Source organism: Nomascus leucogenys, chromosome 21 (genome assembly GCF_006542625.1).
Source record: "Nomascus leucogenys isolate Asia chromosome 21, Asia_NLE_v1, whole genome shotgun sequence".
NCBI lineage: Eukaryota > Metazoa > Chordata > Mammalia > Primates > Hylobatidae > Nomascus > Nomascus leucogenys.
In genome coordinates this window covers 21,591,390-21,611,138 of record NC_044401.1, presented here as the reverse complement: position 1 = coordinate 21,611,138, position 19,749 = coordinate 21,591,390, and the positions used below count along the sequence as shown (strand labels likewise).

The following is a 19,749-nucleotide window of genomic DNA, read 5'->3' as shown; positions in this document are numbered from 1 at the left end:
GTTATAATTCTGTGCAGCCAAAAAATTATTGAATATAATTTGAATAGGGAACATAGAGATAAAAAATTAAGGCAAATAATCAATAATGCAAAACATTGTGAGTAAATTTGAAAACTCTAATGTCAAATTTGTGTTTACGATAAAAATTTTAAATTTTTTATTTCATATATTATTGTTCTTGCTTCGTATCCCAGGCACATGGGAGTTTATTTCGTTGACTCCCAGATGTAACCAATTGAGAATGAGCTTCGTTACAAAGGAAGCAATTGAGGCTTTGAGCTCTTGAAGCTAACAGATGGAAATACGTATGTAAAAAACTAAGTGCAGTGTAAACTCGGCACATATGGACGTAAGTATTATTATCCAAATGGCACTATTGGGTATTTTCTTAATAGATTCTTTTAAAATGCTTTTTTATAGTTGTGGACCCTTTTTAGACCAATAGTTCTTAAGAAGAGGAGGGGATTTTGCCCCTCAGCGACATTTGGCTAAATCTAGAGACATTTTTTATTTTCACAGCTGGGTGGAGAGTGCGGAGTGGGTACCGCTACTGGCATCTGGTGGGTAGAGGCCACGGATACCGCTTAACATTCTACAATGCACAGGAAAGATCCCTACAACAGAGAAATATCCTCCCGAAAGTTTCAGTAGTGCTAAGTTTGAGTAATTCTGCTCTTCACCATCATGTTTCCTTCTCTTGGAGCCTGCTACCAGCCAATGACATCAGGATCTAACCTGAGACCAACCTGGGTGTTCTATATGGCAGCCTGGTGTACTGAAGAGTGCCTAAGGTTTGCAAGCTCGCTAGCTGTGCCTCCCCCTCTCGCTAGCTTGAACTAGTTATTTAAACTCTTAGAGATGCCTTTCTTTAAATTTAAAAAAATAAAAATCTGCACAATAAGAATCATAGCTACCTCATAAGGCTGCTGTGAACACTGAATCAAGTACATATACACATATTCAGTACAAGTTCGTTCCTTTATTATTTGTAGCCTACCCATCCCTCCCCCGTCCCATTCCCGCCTTTTCCCCCTCCCGGTACTGTATCTCCCACCCCAAGTCTCAGGTTCTCTTTTAAAATGCTTTAATTCCTTTGGTGGCAAAAATCAGGCTTGGGCTAGGAAGTGAGTCACCACTCAGCAGCGAAAGGAGCTTGTTTTTCTTTCTCTGAATGCATTTCTTAGTAATTTCAGACTGATCCTTTAGCCACTTGTTGGTTGAATCCTCTCTTAATGTTTAAGACACACTGAGAAAGAACTGTGGCACCAAGACGTTTTCCGATTGTTAGGAATGAGAGAGTTTTAAATACCGAAAATAACCAGAGGGCAGAGAGCTCTGAAATCCTATGTTACATAAGCAGATGCTGGAAGACCCAGGCTGGTTCTGAGGTTCCTCTCTCCACAAGCAAGTCCACGCGGATCCTCCCCGTTGCTGGATTTACTTTAACGATGCCGAAGTCTCAAAAGGGGCCTCTGGATGCTCAGAGGACAGGGAGGGCAGGAACTTTCTTGTCTAATAAGTCTTGCCTGGAGGGAGAGGGATGGGGCGGTTTTCACCAGCGGGCGGTGGGACGGGGCTGAGGGCTGGGGGCTGCCTGGCTCCAGGCTATGTCAATGCCTCCAGCTCCAGGTCCGGGTCCACCCTGCACTTTGGCTCTGCTGCCCAGACGCCCAGCTTCCCCTCCCTTGCCTTGCTTAGAAACCCTTCAGTTCTCCCGGACCGCTATGTAGCTTTTCAAATTCCCAAATTCACAGAAAACACCTTCGAAAGTCACAATCACCCACAACTCCCCTGCCAAAAAATGTCATGCAAAAACGGAAAATACTCCAATTCCCCTTTCCTCCCAGACTCTCTCTCTCTCTCTCTTTCTCTCCCTCTGCTATTCATTTTCTCCCCCACCTTTCCCCATCTGTGGTCTAGATCCCTTTCTCTATTTCTCGTTCCCTCTCTTTTTTCCCTTCTCCCTCTCTCTCCCTTTTCCACTCCTTCCTCCGTCGTGACCGCGCCTCCCCTCCCCCCGCCCCGTCGTCTCTCCTCCGCCTTGCGGGCTCCCGTCTCTGCCCGCCCTCCCCAGAGAAGAGTGTCCAGCTCCTCCAGAGGCTGCCCGCCCGCCGCTCCTTCCCTGCCCACCTACTATGAGGAGCAGCTCCTCCCACCTGCCCATAAAAGCCAAGTGCATGTTACCAGCAGCGGATCACAGCCCTTCCCCGATCCTCTCCGTGGGAGCCCGCGAGCCTCTCTCCCTGATCTTACGTGCTCAAGGTAAGATAGCACTTCTGCAGGCAGCTCACCTACCAGGGGTTGCTGTGGGGGAATAAGTCACCCTCTGGCCAACGCGTTTGCTGTTTGGTTAGAGCTGATTCTTAGGGATGCGCGATCCGCTGCTCCTTTAACTAGCAACTGGTTTGAAAACAAACTTCTGTTTGAATGGTAAAATAAAAGCTCCTTCAGGGAAGAAACAGCAGCATAAATATTGCGAAACCTTTCTCTTTTTAAATCACTTTTTCTCCTGTTGCTGACTGTTGCTGAGGTTAAAATGTATCTGTTTGGGGTGTTGTACTGACGTTTTTCACTGTACATATTTCACACATCAGTGGGGGCAAGGAAAACGTTGTCCCATCGTCAAAAATGTACTTTAAAAGAACACAGTTAACTTTCTAAAAATAGCACAGTCAAAAGGTCTGCTAACAATTTTGTGATGTTTTCCAAACCCCCAAGACAGCTTCTGTGAGTCCTTTAAAAAAATATCTTTCCAGGTTTTAGCGATTGGAAAAAAAATGATGTGAACGGGTGCCCTTTGCATGGGGACAGTAAGTAATCAGGTGGCTGGTAGATAGGAAGGAACAAATCCAAATTTACAAGCCAGGGTAGAATGTGCTCTCTCACCAGGCTATCTTTTCATGACATCCTAAAATGAGAATTGTGATGGAACTAAGAAAGTGTATAAAAGAACTTCATGAATTTCTGTACACTCACCTAAACATAAAGCGTTTCAATATGTTTCACAGTAAGAGAATAATACAGGCCAGATTATACAATACTTCTGTACACACCAGATGGTTGTAAAGAAAGATCAGCGAGAAAGGCTTTGGAAGTTTTAATCCTTCTTTCCACCTTTTTTCCCCCTCATTTAGTAAATTACAACCTACCTGATTGGCATCCAATTATCAGAGATATTCAGTGTTTAAGCTATCCTCTTTAAAATAAAATGATCTCTTCTTATTCCTAAGGTAGAAAAAATGTGCACCTGTGAAAGGAAAAACATACTCCACAGCCACTTCTGTAAAACCAGACACTTGGTCCATGAAGTTTGCCATCAAATTCTGTGGGTTGTGTGGGATGAAACTCTCTCAAGTGGGAGAAAAACCCTCTTCAAATGTTTCCTCTGAGGAATTGCTCAAGCTCACTTAGAGAAGGCAAACCAAAAGTGCCAGTCAGGAAACCAAACCACTCCTTTAGCCCTTAAGGTTCTTAAAGTAAGAAGAGAAATGTTTCACTTTTTTATTTTTTTTTGTTTATATTATCTCATGTGGAAAGAAAAAACTCATCAAAGCTGTATAAAATTCTCCCCATTAAAGAAACAAGACTCATTAGAAATTTAACTTAGGTCTTCCAAACCATTTCTCCTTAGTTTTGCATATCAAAAGTAATAAAAATATTTAAAAGTTCTGTTTGAGATGGAGAAGATTCAATGCTGTTACTCAAATGCAAGAGTTATATGTAAAGTTTCAGTCATGTTAAATTTTTCTTCATTGGAAAAAGATATTGCAAGAAGTGCAGTTTCCTTTAAGCAAATGATATAAAATTACTATTGGCCAAGATAGTATGTGACCTGAGCATATTAACGTACCTTTTATCTCATGCCACAATGCAGACTGCTTGCTTTATATCTGATGTACATAGGTAATCAACCGTGACAAGAGTACAGGTATGGGACAAGGCCAGACCAAGTATGTGGCACATTCAAGTTAATTCTTCTTTTATGGTAGTGCCTGACTCACACCCGTTATCACAAGGATGAAAATACGCTGCTTCATTCACCAGATCCCCTTGAGGGAAGTTATCTTTTCTTGGGGTGGAGGGTGAAATGCTCCCAGTTTAAATGAGCTTCCAGTTATTCCTAAGTTTGGGGATAAAAGTACTCTCCAAGGGTTTGCTTCTGCTTTCTCTGGCAATTAATCCACCGGACCAGCTATGGACCGTTAAACAGTAACTGCCTTCCCTATGTCCCATCAAGTTCAAGCCCCTAAATAACTGAGTGAGATCATCTTAGATTGCTCATGACCTAACTTTCCCAGGGGCAAAGCTATCCTTTCTCCATAGGGTACATACCAAGCAAGATGACACTGCTCTTCTTAATCTTTTAGAAAAATCAGTGCTGAAGTTTCATGTAGTCGCCCCCAAATCTCCCCTTCTGCATGAGATGTGGATACTTCACGTTAGTCCCCTCTTTTTGCCATTATATAGCTGCCTCTTGATCAAGTCCATGACTATACCCAACCAGTGCCATTGCGGCAGGCTTGGGAGGACTTCTTAATGTTTCTCAGAAAAGACAAGATGAGAAGCTGCCCCTTTCACTAGAGACACAAGAAGGGCGCTCTACTGACTTTGAGGGCTTGCTGATCCTACAGAAATGTGCATTTTAGATGTTCTACTATTGTCAAAATTATAAAATGATATCCTTTTCATGATCAGAAAACATATGCCACTTTATTCCTATTTATGAAATAAAAATCAAAGAGAAGAAGATTCGGGTGAAAAGTGACTTGAAAGAGAAGCTGGAGGAATCACAGAAGTGCCCTAGGAGAAAAGCAAGATTAGGAGCTCTGTTACGAAACGCAACTTCTCCCAACCTTCGTTTATGTGAACATGAGGGGATGGGGAAGAGCAAAAATCCATGTCTGCTCTTGTCTTTTTATTTGTTTGTTGTTTTTTAATCAATGAGAGTATAAGATCCATCTCTACTGCGCCCTTCTCCTTAGCCCTCCTTCTTTAACAGAAAAGAACAGCTTGGTTCTAATGATGAAAATGATTTCAGGTTTGCCCCATATTTAAAAACCCACAGTAATTTGCTAGTCATAATTCTAAAAGCTATACTATGAGTTAAAAAAAAAAAAAAAAAAAAAACTCCTTAAAACATGTTTTTAACTAATGGATGGGTCATGTCAACAAAACCAACCCTAAGTCTCCTGAAAAGTGTAATGTTGAGTGCTTATTTGCAAGTTAAAAGTTAGAAACAGCAATTTACTCCTTATCCATGGTTACCCACTTTGGTATGGAAACTTGCAGACAGATTGAGACACACCGTATTTCCTAAAAACTCTGGTCCTCCAAGTAACCCTCTGGGAGCTAGGTGTTTCTGCCTTGACCTCCTTCTCTTCAACCAGACCCCTATAAACATATATGTACATAAGTTAAAGAAGGTACAGATCTTGAAACTTGAGTGTATTCTTGTGAAAGGGGTACTGGTCTAACTATTGAGTGAAAAGAAAACCAAAAGGAGAGGAGAGGAGAATTAAGGGGAGAACGAATGCCCTTTGGAATTTAGAGAATCTTTCTTTTTAGCATTGTGTGAAAAGGATCTCTTAATCCCTAAAGCATCTAGGAATACACATTTTTTTAAAGAACATGTTCAAAAGTTGTCACAAAATGCTAAGAGTATAATGAAGAAGATCTTCCAGTGACCTGGCAGACATTAACAGCAGGTTACACCCCACAGTACTAAATTATAGCTCTACTGAACTTCCCCTTTCTAGAGAGATAAGGAGTGAGAAGTATGAGCATTAACCACATTTCAACACCAACAGAGAAAAGCTGCTAATCAGAGATCCCTCTATCACTTTAGTAACTGTGTTTGTTGTTTGAGGAAGAAGGTTCTCCATAGTTTTTCCTCAAGCAGATTGCAGGAATGGGATTAATGGGAGTTACACAAGGTTAGAATGTCTGTAAGCCTGGAGCCTTGTGTACTCAAATCCATGAAGCCATTGAAATTGCATCAGTTCAAACTGAAGTCAATAAAACAAAAAGTGTTCACCAAAACTGATCATAGAGTAATCAATTAAAATAAAAATAATGAATTCTAACTTCTCAATGTAGGATAAGAGCAAAAGCAACAACTTTAGCTGACTATGTAAAATATGAACACACACCTGACAATTCACCTTCGGTGTCCTCTATTTATTTGGAGCTCACTTCTGTTGTCCCTCCTGGACAACAAAAACTGACCCTTCTCTCCTTCAGCAAACTTTTCATGATGTGCAGATGCAGTCATAGTCCCTCTGTGACATCTCCTTTGTTCTTTCACTGGAAAAAATCTCTTTTTAATTCTCATAGAACAAGTTTCCAAAGAACCACTCATACTTGTGGCTTCTCTCATTACCAAAAATTTCCTCACACTTCTCTTAAATAGGATATAAATTTTCACCCAATCAAATGTAAAAGTTTCACATTTTTCTAAACTTTAATTCACATACCTAGAAGAAAGTAATTTAAAATTGCTACTTGCCTCCAACAGAGTATCCGAGATGAGGTTTCAAAGCCGTTTTACTTATCCAGTACCTATTATAACTTCTTGGAAATTAAAAAAACTTTAGAGAATCACAAAAGATAAATGCTGGAAAAGACCTTGGAGCTAATTGTAACTAAAAGTTAATTTTACAGGTGCAAAAGATCAGAAAGGTTAATGTCTTTCCCAAGGCCACCCAGATGAGTACAGCACACCCAAGACTGGAGTTCATACAGCCAGAGTCTCCAACCAGTGCTTAATCTTGAATAACTACAATGTGGCTCCTGGTATAATCTAAGGTGTCTTTGACTATGCTGAGCATTCCGTAGGCACTTAACATACAGGGCTCTCAGAAACCATAGCTTGGTAGAGGTTTGGACTACAGCTATACCTCTACTACTAAATGTCTAGGACACGTTGACATAAATTCTTGTGAAGAGTGAAGTCAATGGTCATCACCGTCACAGGGATGGTATGTTTTTAACCAGCCCAGGATATGTTACATAGTAGCTGCTCAGTAAATCTGTGTTGAGTGGGTGAATGAATGGGGAAAAAAGCGAAGTATAAAATATCCATTTTCCTAAACTCCTTTCTTACTTGTAGAAAATATAGTCTATAAAACTACTTTCTACAAAGTAAGGGATTTACAAAGTAAATTTTACTTTGTAGAAAATAGAGTCTATACGGACATATAGTGACTCAGGTCTCAAATGTATTGAGTTTAAGATTCTCCCTTGCTTTGGGAAATGTAGGAGAGTTCATTTTAGCCTTAGCAATGGCTAAGCCATTCTCCTGTCTGGAATATTCTCACTAGTTCTTCCCATATTTACTTGAGTTCTAGAAACTGTATTATTTTTTACAGGAGGCCTAAGATCTAGTTCCAATATTCACTTGAGAGAACAAATGTATTAGAATGTGAGATTTCCAGCGTAACTCTCCTCTTCTTCCACCCAACAGACAGTGTTGCCAATTTAACCATTTTGTACCTTCCTCAGCCTCTAATGAGAGAAAGAGCAAAATATCCATAATGGATAATCAGGAAAAACATTAAGGGACACATCGGTCAGAATGTGTAGGTATAAGATTTGTTGTAACAGAGGAGAGAGGTGATCAAGGGACCAAGAGTATAGAGACAAGACAGTGAAGCCAAGAGAGTTTATCCCTCTGAAACAGAGGAGGGAGAATCTCCGAGAGTTTTGAAATGCTACAAGAGATTTTAATAGGATTCTCTAAAACTAGACCCTCTCAAGTGCTTGAGAGATGACTTTCTGTTTGAGTCAGGGTTCTTTAAATACAACACTAATTGAAGACTGGATCACAGAGGTGTGAAAGCTTTATAAGTACTATATCTATTAAAACTCTTCTTATCACTTGACTGGACCTCAAGTGGGAAAAGAACTTCATTTCACCTCCTTTTAGACTTGACTCTGACCCAGGATAATAACTCCATGGATGTCAAGTCATTGAAATGTTCTCTGCTAAAATAACAACACAATTATTGGTAAGACATAAAGTTAGTCCATCATAGAAAGTGATGAAGGCAGGAAAGAATATTCTTGTATTGTTTCTGTAAACAATTTACCCTGAATAAGCAGACAGATGTTAGCCCAGATGCTTCTTCACTTTCCTCTGAAGCATGCCTGACAATTGTTTCCATATCTCCGAAATAGTAAGTGTGTTTCTAAAATTGATTTATTATATGTTAAATTTAACACAGTCTGTGGCTAAGCATCATTGTGAAAACACTCTTTTAAGTAAGTCTTTCTTGAAGACTGTCTCTCTTAAGCTTCCAGTTGATGTGTTTACATCACAGGACATTCAGGCATTGGATCATTTGATGTGCTGAGACTGAAGACAGTTAATCACTTCATGTGCTACTTTTCCAACTCTAACTAAATAGGCCTGGGTGTGGGTGTCAGCTGTCAACTTCTCTAGGAAATAACATGTATCTAGCCTATTGGGGAGCTTCTCTAGTCCCTTCTGCTAGCTAGATAAAACAGCTGCTTTTTGGAAGTCTGGGCCAATGGCCTCCATAATTGAGGCTTTGTGTTCTAAGGCAATTATGGCTAGTTTATGGCAGCAGAGGGGTTAAGTTGCAGCTGCCTTCAGTTCAGTAGGAGGATTTCAAATATTAACAGCTGACTGAAGAGCACTGTGATGGGGCAGGTGGGACGCATTTTCAAGCCATCATCCCATTTAGATTCTCCTCCAACTAGCATGCTGTCTACACTCTGACGATAAGCCTAAACTTCATTCATAAATTCAGTGATGATTGTACATTATTGTATTTCTTTAAAGATCTACTTAGCGATTGCCCAGTCTTAAAGTCCAGGAGTCATGGTGTTCATCAATGCTATCAATCCAAACAAGCGGCTTCTTGTTAAATGGCAGACATAAGATTAAAGCCAAAAAGTACATGAAGGGAGGCACTAGGGGGAGCCACGAATTTGTAAGTTAGGTAGCCAAGATTGTTGAGGTTGGAAGAATGAGGAAAGAAAGGGGATCTGTGGCAAAAAAATATGCTGGATCCACAGTTCTAGTTTAAGGACATGCCTAGTCCCTTTCCAACCCCCAGTTAATTACAATCCCCTGCTGCCCAAATGGAGAGGGAGGTTGTTCACCAGTAGAGGGAGCCAGGGGCTGGGTGTCTCAATAGAAACTGATCTGGTCCCAGAAGGGGCCTTTAGATTTAAATTTTTCAGATCGAAGGCAGAGCAAACTGTCCCTTAAAACCAATGGCTAAAATGTATACCATAGTAGTACATCACATTGTTAGTTTTCTTTTTTTAAAAAAATCCTAATTTAAGCCTCTAAGAATAAATCACCCACATTTCTGGCATTAGCAATGCCTGAAATGTCCGGGCTTGTGGAAGTTTATTTGAAAGAAAACTAAAACAATCTTAGAAAATGTTCTTTCCAAGGCTACCACCAGCCAAGACTGAATCTAAATGCTCAATTCAGTAATAAACAAAGCCTGGCAGCTGGGGGTCAGTGAGAGACAAGCGCAAAGACTTCTGACGAAGCCTGCGGTGACTAGACCCTCCCTGTCAGCAGAGTAAGGGGAAGGGAGCTGGGAGAAAAAAAGACAGAATGGGCCAAACAGGCTTCTCCAGCTCAGAGGGTCCAGAACCTGCTCCCCTAAATCTGGGTCTCTCCAGGGAGCAGCCAGGGTCTTGCCTAGACTGAAGTGAATACCTTTCTGTTGAACATTTCCATTGCACAGCTGTGTGGGGATGGCTTGTTAAGACTTGAGACACTTGCATAATTCAGAACCCTTTGGGGGATAGAGATCAATTAGGACCATAAAAAAATCCTTGGCACACCAGAGGAGAGCTGCTTGCTTAGTAAAAATTATGACATTCACAGCAAAACAGCAATCCTCTAAGATCATTTTTTGCGTCCATAGAGATGAAGCTATGGAGTTGGTGTGCATGTGACTTGTGAATCACCAGAAAATCTTCAGTGTTTTAATTTCAAAAACACCTTGACTCTCTCTGGGGCAAGACGCATGTCACTGATCATCTCTGTGCCTTAATTTATTTATCTTAAGCAGAACAAGTTTTAAATAACTACCTTCTTTACCACTTAGAGACATGTGAGGTCCTGTCAAGTATTTTTCAGAAAGATACTAATTAAGCATGCATTTTATGGTTACTAATTTAGTATGGTAAATGGATTATACTTACAGTACCTAGGAAGGGCTCAAAGTATTTATACAAAATCAGTCAAAATGGGATAAAATGTCAAATAGCCACATAACCTTCCAAGATATAGAAAGAGCATTTTTGTTTCTCAGAATACAGAGGTCAATCCCACATATCTCAAAAGGCCAAACAAGATCAAGGGTAAGTGGAAAGTAAAAAAACAAATAATAATTAGAAAATGGCTTAAAGAGTCTTAAAAGGCTTATATTCTTACCAATCTGTATTTTGAGACCAGCCAAAGGGGAATTTCTCACATACAATACAGGGTTTCTGATCTAAAAACTCTATTTTAACTGGAGAAAGATAACTGTTTAATAATGACTTTTGTATAAAATCTCTGTATCTCTTGCTTCAACATTTTCCAAAGTGTCTTTCCAAACACCACTACCTGGGATTCATCAATGTTTATACAGAAAAAAGTTCTGTGGTCAAATAAGTTTTAGAAACACTCAATGAAACAATATTAAACATTTTTATTCACTGCATGACTTCACAGAAATTTTTATATGCTATATATATTTTCATCCTTCAAAGATGTTACAATCGAGTGTTCCTTAAATATTTGATGACAGATCTACCCTGCCTGAGCGCATCTCCTGGGACTGATATTCTATGGAACAGCTTAAGAATAGTTTAAGAATCACTTCCTGCAGCATTATTTCAACATCAGTCAGAACATGGTATTTTCAGTCTTGCTAGTTGTTAAGTAATACATACTGAATGGCACTATAAGATATGTAGAGAGATTTCTAAAACCCAGGTGAAAAAGGAACAAAAGAAGCAGATAACATGCCTTGGTTCTATGGCTCAATTCTTTATTACGATAATAGCAAGAATGCCAGGATTATTATTCAAGTCTCTCTCTCTCTCTTTCTCTCTCTCTCTCTCTCTCTCTCGTATCTTCAACCTCCACTTCTACCCAAAAAAATCTTTAGAACACTGGACAAATTGAAGTTGTCTCTTCCTTTCCATCCCACTCTCTGGATACTGTACAGAGAGAAGCGGCCAACAATGAGCATTAAGTTCAATAAACAAGGAGCCTAGATAATTCTTTGAACTAGCTCATCAGTCTCTGGAGCTGTTAATTCCCTGCTTTATCTTTACTATCATTAACTAACCAAGATCGTTGGCCAAATATTTTCTTTGAGCATTTGCTTTCTCACCATCAATAGGGAGCTAATTTCTGTAGGAGGAACACACTGATATTCTGGTGTAATTTACTGAATGAGGAATTATTTCGTTTATCTGTGACACTCAGACCTCCCACTCCATACAATTTACTATTTCTCTTAGGACATTACTCTGGGAATTATCTTTCCACTTCACAAAGTTAGTGCCTGGAGGTCAGTATCCCATAAGTGTCACAGTTGAGCACCCTCTCCTTTAAGAAAATAAGTAGCTCATAGTCATCTAAAGGAGAAGGGAGAAATTCAAACACATCATTAATGGTTATAATAATAAAAGCTGTTTGTTATCTAACAGGACCAGATATTGTGCTAGTCCCGTTATCTATATTCCCCATGTCAACCCTACAAGAAGGGTATTATTATTCCCAATTTAACAATGAGAAAAACTAAGCCTCCACTCATTAAGCAACTTGCCTAGGGCCGCACAGCTAGGAAGAGGCAGAGAAGGTGCTTCTATCCAGGTCACACTCCAAAGCCCATGGTCTTCCTGCCTGGCTGTGCTGCCTCTCATGATGTCTTGTCCTATCATAAAGGAAAAAAATAAAAATAAACTTCCTATGACAACGCCTCTGACTCATAAAGAAAGTGAGAGAATTCTAGTGGCTCTGTTCCTAGACACTGCTTACTGGCTCTGTTTCTTGTTTAATACAGTGATTTTAATTTCTTTTTCTTTTTTGTTTTTTTTTTTTTTATCTAAAAGCATGCTGTCATTTCAGAGCCAAAAAAGTAAGGACTGAGCAATTAGAAAAGCAAAAAACAAACAAACAAAAAACAAAACAAAACAAAAAACATCATTTCTCCCTAGGGTAATTTTTAAGGGCTAAAAGTTAGTCCATAAACTCTCCCCAAGTGAAAACAAGTTGCTTGGCACCAATCCGGTAAAAAGAGTGACAGTCTGGCATGTCATTCTTAAGGCAATAGAAATTTCCGTGATTCTCTGAGAAACACTAGAGCAAAGGCACTTCCGCACATTAAATGAACTTGTATCTAGCTCCCCAGATTATTCTCTTTGGCATGGCTTTTACCATAAACCATAGCCAGATGATGACAGTAAAGATGACTTAAATGTTTCCCCCAAGCCATGACAGTCACCTAGGAAAATGTCTATGTTGCCTACACCTGCTGCTTAGCCTGCAGTGAGAGTATATATAGAAATAAATATACCTCAAGCCCTTCCTTTATCCTGTGCCAAAGACAAAAAAGGAAATAAAGCCTAGCTTTTTCCCCATGCTCACATTCTCCTATGCTTTTTGGATTTTGTTCTTGATCTTCCCTCTCTGCTTGTAGTATTTCTCACTTAATCTACTAGATTAATTTATACTCCTCTTCCAAGATTCAGATTAAGTATCTTCCCCTCTGTGAGAACATGCCTGAAATCAGCCTGACCCAAGCTGCCTCATGGATCTCCTCCAGACTCCCTAGAACTCTGTTCAAGCCCTGCCACAGTTGTCTCCATTCTATAATGGCATGGGTTTAATTTGTGTATCCATCTCCATAAAGACCGTGAGCTCCTTGCAGAAAGATTTGTGCCTTATTTACCTCTGCACCCTCAATGCTTGGCACATAATAAGGGCTTAAAAATGTGAAAAGAGAAAAATAGGGGTGGGGGAATAAAATGAGGTGATGGTGAATAAAGAAGATTTTAATTGTGCTACTCTCTGTCCCCATAAATTGTTCTAAAAAGGGACAATTTGGCCTAAGTTCATTCTTGAAGCCTTGATGTAATTAGGGTATATCCAGATACGGTAGAAACTCCTTTCCATTCTGAAATATTCCTTATTTCATCAATACATCTTAGAAATAATAAACATTCTGAATAAAATTTAGAATATCCTGATTTCTTTAGGACTTCATGAAATGACCAACACTACCCCAGTCTTCCGTGTGGTTTTCTGAGAGAACCAAGAACTGAGCTTCCACATTCCACATCTCCCTTTCCTCCCCATCCCATAGCATAAATATGTGCTCTCTCTTGCTCACTCTGTCTCTCTCTCTCACACACACACACACACATACACAGTGTTACTAAGCTTTGACTCAACTCTGCAGCTAACCATGGGGCATAAGATGAATGCCTAATGGTATTCTAATATTAATATTGGTGCTCCATATACCAGGTTACACAAAGAAAAATTATTTTCCATGTGACCATTGCCCCAGGATTGTTAGTACCCTGCTCAAAAGGATTTAATGGCATTATAAAATGTAGAACAAACACTTTAGCTTAACAGTCGAGTCTCACAACCCATCTCACTCCAAAGCTTCTTTTCATCTTCACCTCCCTCAAGTCTATAAACAGGAATTAAAACTGATGGGCTACTACTCCCCCAAACATTCCTTTTTCCTTTGTCTACAGAAAATGTCCCCCATTCTCCTTTCAACCTGTCAGAATAACCATAATTTCAAAATCCTATTAAAGCCTTCATCAATATTATAACAAGCACTGATCTTTCCCTATTCTCAACTAACAAGCAGTTACTCTAAATGTCAGTAATATGTCACCTATACACTGTATTGAATAAGTCAGGGCTGTCTAATAGAACTTTCTGCAATGATGGAATCATTCTACCTTCTACAGCTGAGCTCTCCAATATGATAGCCACTAGCCACGTATGGCTACTAAGCACTTTATTTTTATTTATTTATTTTTTGAGACACAGTCTCACTCTGTAGCCCAAGCTGGAGTGCAATGGCATGATCTTGGCTCACTGTGACCTCCATCTCCCGGGTTCAAGTTATTCTCCTGCCTCAGCCTCCCGAGTAGCTGGGACTACAGGTGCACGCCACCACACCCAGCTAATTTTTGTATTTTAATAGAGACAGGGTTTCACCATGTTGCCCAAGATAGTCTCAAACTCCTGAGCTCAGGTGCTCTCCCCACCTTGGCCTCCCAAAGTGCTAGGACTACTAAGCACTTTAAATGTGGCTAGCACAAATTAGATACTGGATTTTTTACATTTTATTTTAATCTCTTTAAATTTAAAATTAAATAACCACATGTGGCTAATGGATACTGTATTGAACAAGAAACTATTTAACTTTTTATGTGCTATGGTTTAGGTCCCTTGGTGAGCATATAAACTACTGAAACAATTGAATAACATATGCTTTTTTCTATCCCCAGTGAATGCTATGACTGCAGTAGTGTTCATTAAATATCATGTTCAGTGCATTGCCTGACTACAGGGTCTTTTCCCAACTGTTATGTTATTTTAAAGAAGTCTTCTTCCCTATATCTGTAATTTTAATAATATTGTACAAATGGTGTTTGCCTCCTTTTTTTCCTTTATTTTAGTGGCTTAAAATCCCTCAGAATGACACCCTATCACTGCCTGGATTCTTTATCACTATATAAACAAAATGAGATGAGGAATGAAAAAGTTCCATTGTTCATTACCATCTCATTTCTTTTCCCTTTGGGGAAAAAGCATGGTTTAAATACCTGCTGAGACATACAATTGCTTCAGTCTTCAATATGACCATTTCTACAGAGACAGACTATCCTTGGGTATTGGAAACAAGTTCAGCTCACAGATTTTTGCTTTTCTTTCCTCCTGAAACCTCACCACGTTTTAAAGAAAAGTAGTTCTTTATCATAGATTTTCCCAGAGCATTTTTGTATCTATTTCTGTGTTCTGCAGTGGACAACCTGAAACACTGTGAAGAAGGCTAAGCTCTCCGCCAGCAGGTCAGGGGAGGTAGCATGTCTGGGAGTTTGACAATGATGTGCCCCTGGCACTTGCTGGCTTACCGACAGCCCTTCAGGAATCATCATGCCAGCAGGCCAATCATGTAATAAAATCCCTTACCTGGCAAAGCCATGAGCAAAGTGATCAAATATTCTGTCTGCAGATTAGATTCTAACCTATTAGTAAGCCTTCAGAAAATAAGCCCGAGTGAATCTCTAACAGCAATAGTTTACAGAGATATTTATGATTTCAGAGGTCGGCTACCCTACATGCTTTCCTTCTGACTCAGCACAGAGCAGGACAAGGGCAGGAGAGCCACTCCAGAAGCCAGGGCAATCAGCTGTATCTTTTCCATTCACAGCTAAGTTTATTTGGAATGACTGGAAAAACCTTCAATGAAAACTCTAAAATAATAAAAGACTTTATCCTGCTGTCATGAGCCAGACAACATCGAGAAATAATTATGGGTGTGTATTTTCCTCTGCTTTGTAAAATGTTTACAAATTGTATCGTAAGAAAGCTCTAGAGTCAATGGTAAAGATAGCAATAACATTTAACTTGTAAATTTTTTATATCTAGCCATAAAAGAATCACCAAGTGTTTAAATCACATTTGAATACATATAAATAAAATTCTCATCTGCAGACATGAGCCAGTGGCTAAAGGAAGAATCCATGACTCCTTTTCCACAGAGAAAGTACACTGGAGATGTTTAGCTTCTCGTATTTATGAAATAGAATTCATTGTCGCCACATCAGCAAAAGAGTGTTAGCAAGGATCTTAATTTGGGAACTTTGAAACATGAAAATAATCTATGAATAATGATGATAATAACCTTTGTGGAGAAACTTACAGTTTACTACATTTATTTTATGTACATTCCTTCATTTGAATTTGGTAGGGAGGGATTTTATCTACAATTTACACACAAGGCAGTAGAGGCTTACAGAGATCAAGTCAATTTCTTTATATCAGTAATATAGTGAGTGTTGGGACTGGAATATAAACCTGGATCATCCCGTCCCTGAAGTCCTCTTCTTTCTACTAATCCAGGCTTAATCTTAACAAAATCACATCCAGAAATAGTTTGGAGCATCCTGGTAGCAAAAAAAAAAAAAAAAAAAAAAAAAAAAAAAAAAAAAAAAAAAGTGCAGCAAAAGAAAGCAGACCGACCTGCAAGGTTTGCTTAGGGAAAAGTGATTGAGAATGTGCTTTTCAAGAAGAGAACCCAAACTCTCCTCAATAATATGGCAGCTAACATGTCTTGATGGGCTAGTCAGCAGGAATAGTTTTGTAGGTTATCTCCTGTATAGTTTATTATTTTAAAGGACACCCATTTTAAACCTGTCTGTAAATTTTTAAATGATAGTTTTAAATCCCCCTTTTTATTTAATGCCCAAATGTGTGTAATTTATGCGGACAAAATAAAATACCTTAAATTATCTATGGGAAGCTACTACCATGACCTGAATAAAAAGCACTGAAGTTAGCATAAGAAGCCCTGAGATGAAGTCCCACTTTTACCACTGAACAATGCAGCCATCCTGGGCAAGACAGTAAGTCTTGCCAAGTCCTTGCTTCCTCTGTTCTAAAATAAACTTACCTCTCAGGATTGATGTGAAAGTTAAATAAGATAACATGTAAGAAAGTGTCTGCTAATCAGAAGGTGCTCAATAAAAGTTTATTTAATACTAATGAAAACCAATTATTAAATGTTTAATTAAGTGCCAGCACAGTGGTCATTTAGGTGAGCAGCAACTCCAAGTGTCGCTGTCTACATGTTGCAAATAAGGGCACTAAGGATCTCTGTGCCTTGTAGCTCATTTAATGAGCTCTTTACTATGCCAGAGTCCTGCTGTGCATTGGTCATGGTGGCAGTGTAAACTACTTATGGGCTGATTGACATTTTTGGTCTTTTTTTTTTGGTTTTGGTTTGGTTTGGGTGGGGGGGTTGTTTTTTGTTTAATTGTTCTTTATTTGCATTAAATGGCAAGAGTTCAATCTCCCCACCAGTTCCCCAAAAAGGAAATTTTGCTGGTTGCACAATGCCTGTCCAGTTCACAAGCACCTCTCTCCCTTCACCATGTCAATGCACAGTATATATAGAGTCCACGTGTGGGTTGTGTGTGTGTGTGTCTCTGTGTGTGTGGTGGGCAGCTGTGGCATCATCAGGAAAAATCTGGCTGTTCTGAATGTCTCATCTAAGATCTTACCTCATGAGTTTCTGGAGTTTTGTGCTGCTGTGCTCTACTACACTCTCCTTGAGGCTGCCAGCATCCTAGATGCATCCTGGCCCCTGTACTTTGATGCACCAATAAATCTCCTTAAGCCCTATGCATATTCCCTACAATATTTAATGTCAGTGTACCAGAGTCCTTGTATTAGTCAGGGTTCTCTAGAGGGATACAGCTAATAGGATAGATGTATTTATGAAAGGGAGTTTATTAAGGATTACTGGCTCACATGATCACAAGGTGAAGTCCCACAATAGGCCGTCTGCAAGCTGGGGAGGAAGGAAGCCAGTCCAAGTCCCAAAACCTCAAAAGTAGGGAGGCCAACAGTGCAGCCTTCAGTCTGTGGCCGAGGACCTGAGCGCCCCTGGCAAACCACTGGTGTAAGTCCAAGACTCCAAAAGCTGAAGAACTTGAAGTCCAATGTTTGAGGGCAGAAAGCATCCAACACAGGAGAAAAATGAAGACCGGCAGACTCAGCAAGTCTGCTCTTTCCACCTTCTTCTGCCTGCTTTATTCTAGCCGTGCTGGCAGTTGATTAGATGGTGCCCACCCAGATTGAGGGTGGGTCTGCCTCTCCCAGTCCAGTGACTCAAATGTTAATCTCCTTTGGCAACACCCTCACAGACACACCCAGGAACAATACTTGGCATCCTTCAATCCAGTCGAGTTGACACTCAATATTAACTATCACAATTCTACCTTACATGATTTCAATTTTCCTGTCAGAAATGTCCTGACTTTTTTAGCCCTGTGTCTTAATTACCAAGAATCAGTCCAGGTTATCTTAAGAAAATGGCTCTAAGAAGCCCAGTGTGGCTGGGAGCATTGGCTCATGCCTGTAATCCCAGCACTTTGGGAGATGAAGACAGGTAGATCACTTGAGCCTAGGAGTTTGAGACCAGCCCAGGAAACATGGCGAAACTCCATCTCTACAAAATATACAAAAACTAGCCAGGTGTGGTGGTGCATGCCTGTAGTCCCAGCCACTCAAGAGGCTGAGGTGGGAGGATCACTTTAGCCCAGGAGGTGGAGGCTGCAGTGAGCTGTAATTGTGCCACTACACTCCAGCCTGGACAACAGAGTAAGACCCTGTCTCAAAAAAAAAAAAAAGCACAATGTGAGAATAAAGGAAATTACAAGCTATAGTGGAAGAGATTTTAGTTCATAAAAACAAAGGAAGAAGGACCATAAGAGGTTTTTTTTAAGACTTTTCTTCTCAAGTTCTATTATCTCAGTTTTGTTTGGTTAGGACTTCCATGCCAACCTCATTTATTCATTCATTCAATAGTTATTGATACCCACCATGTGCCCAGCCCTGTGCTAGATGCCAACAAGGACTCTTTCTACTGCACCCATAGGTTGCAGTTGAAAGGCACAGAAACCAGTAAAAAGCCACTTAGAGAACAAATGCACGGGGAATGTGAAAACCCCTTTCTTCCTTTTACTATGGAAGAGAGGCCACTTTTTCTGCATTTCTCTGAGCCCTCCCTGGGGCAAGTGTCCTCTCACATCATACCCATCTCTACCCAGCAGAAGGCTCTCACTCAAGGACTGTCAAGGATAACTAATTCAAGACCCATCCCACCCACTAGGTGCCAAAAAGCTAGAAAGTCAGCTACCTAATAGGTGTCTTTTGAGACACTCAACACACATAGATTTAAAATATACAAAACAGGAAACTGTCTTTACATGGTAGTCTTTCAACTAAAATGGTTACAAGATCTTAAATTTGTTGCCATCAAGTTACTATACAATGAAAACTGGTGGTCCCAGGAATGACCCTGAAATACTGTGAGGTCCTGAGGCCCTGCAGCAGACAGAGGCACTCAGCATTCAGTAAATGCTCATTGGGTAAATAGTATCTGAATCGCTGGAGAAAAACTAAATTATTGCAAGTTGAGTTTTAGAAGTAAAATATATTTAAAGTGATATTTCATTTATCTAAAATTCTAACTCTTGACAATTTCAACTTCATAGTACACAACTGAGGACAAAAAGTAAATCAAAAGTGCTCAGAGAATAAAAGACAATGCTCTTTAAGGTTTATGTTCGTAAGCAGTCATGTGGAGTCTTCACTTTGAGCCTATTTACCTTTACTTCATGAATAATGTTAACACAAATGGTTCTCTGAGTTCTCAGAACATAGCCGACTTGAAGCACCGACCTAGAAAAAGGAGAGGAGCTGCAACGAGTAAGTGCATTGAGAGAAGGAAGAAAGAAAAGTATGGAGGCCTAACAAGAAAGCAAGAAAAAAAGAAGCTATACAAACACAAGAATTTAGAAAGCAAAATGGCATTCACTGTGGACACAAATAGTTGTACGATTTGAGGACATCTTTAAAAGAATCACTGAATCGCAGCTAATTATAAATTTATTGACATATTTGGTAGCATCTTTTAAAAATGAAAAACATTATGTATTTTAAGTATA

The 19,749-nt window shown here is 39.6% G+C and overlaps 1 protein-coding gene across 2 annotated transcripts in view; it reads left to right on the top strand.

Annotated features, from left to right (window-relative positions):
- The first annotated feature begins 2,191 nt into the window (after window positions 1-2,191).
- The window catches only part of COL8A1 (collagen type VIII alpha 1 chain), a 150,333-nt gene continuing 132,775 nt past the window's right edge, over window positions 2,192-19,749 (top strand). Inside the window, exon 1 of one of the 2 annotated variants that reach the window (XM_003261723.4) lies at window positions 2,192-2,262. The gene's annotated coding sequence lies outside the window, so the exon portion shown is untranslated. The remainder of the gene's footprint in view (window positions 2,263-19,749) is intronic. The other variant, XM_012501096.2, reaches the window with a different exon arrangement.